A 1,554-nucleotide genomic window follows, 5' to 3' on the forward strand; every position below is an offset into this window, starting at 1 on the left:
TCACTTAACTCAGGTTGCAAGATTACCATATACTAAACCCGATGTTCTCATCCGGGCCATGTTCGAGGTGTCAAATATATCAGATTGGATGAAACTGCAACCTATCACTTAACTCAGGTTGCAAGATTACCATATACAGACCCGATGTTCTCGTCCGGGCCAGGTTCGAAGTGTCAAATATATTAGATTGGATGAAGCAGTAACCTATCACTTAAATCAGATTGCAAGATTACCATATACTAGAGCCAATGTTCTCGTCCTGGACAGGTTCGAGGTGTCAAATATATCAGATTGGATGAAACTGCAACATATCACTAAACTCAGGTTGCAAGATTACCATATACAAACCCGATGTTCTCGTCCGGTCCAGGTTCGGGGTGTCAAATATATCAGATCTGATAAAACTGCAACCTATCACTTAATCAGGTTGCAAGATTACCATATACAGACCCGATATTCTCGTCTTGGCGAGGTTCGAGGTGTGAAATATATAAGATTGGATGAAACTGCAACCTATCACTGAATTCTGGTTGCAATATTACCATATACAGACCCGATGTTCTCGTCATGGCGAGGTTCGAGGTGTGAAATATATCAGATTGGATGAAACTGTAACCTATCACTGGACTCAGGTTGCAAGATTACCATATACAAACCCGATGTTCTCGTCCTGGCGAGGTTCGAGGTGTCAAATATATTAGATTGGATGAAACTGCAACCTATGACATAACTCGGGTTGCAAGATTACCATGTACTAGACCCGATGTTCTCGTCCAGGTCAGGTATGAGGTGTCAAATATATCAGATTGGATGAAACTGCAACCTATCACTTAACTCAGGTTGCAAGATTACCATATACAGACCCGATGTTCTCGTTCGGGCAAGGTTCGAGGTGTCAAATATATTAAATTGGATGAAACTGCAACCTATCACTTAACTCAGTTGCAAGATTACCATATATAGACCCGATGTTCTGGTCTGGGCAAAGTTTGAGGTGTCAAATATATCAGATTGGATGAAACTTAGACCTATCACTGAATTCAGGTTCACAAATTACCATATACAGACCTGATGTTCTGGTCCGGGCCAAGTTCGAGGTGTCAAATATATCAGATTAGATGAAACTGCAACCTATCACTGAATTCAGGTTGCAAGATTACCATATACAGACACGATGTTCTGGTACGGTTCATGTTCGAGGTGTCAAATATATCAGATTGTATGAAACTACTACCTATCACTGAACTCAGGTTGCAAGATTACCATATACAGACCCGATGTTCTCGTCCGGGCGAGGTTCGAGGTGTCAAATATATCAAATTGGATGAAACTACAAACTATCACTTAACCCAGGTTGCAAGATTACCATATATTAGACCCGATGTTCTTGTCCTAGCCAGGTTCGAGGTGTCAAATATATCAGATTGGATGAAACTGCAACCTATCACTGAACTCAGGTTGCAAGATTACCATATACAAACCCGTTGTTCTCGTCTGGGCAAGGTTCAAGGTGTCAAATATATAAGATTGGATGAAACTTCAACCTACTCACTT

The sequence above is a fragment of the Papaver somniferum genome, chromosome 6 (genome assembly GCF_003573695.1).
Source record: "Papaver somniferum cultivar HN1 chromosome 6, ASM357369v1, whole genome shotgun sequence".
Taxonomy (NCBI): Eukaryota; Viridiplantae; Streptophyta; class Magnoliopsida; order Ranunculales; family Papaveraceae; genus Papaver; species Papaver somniferum.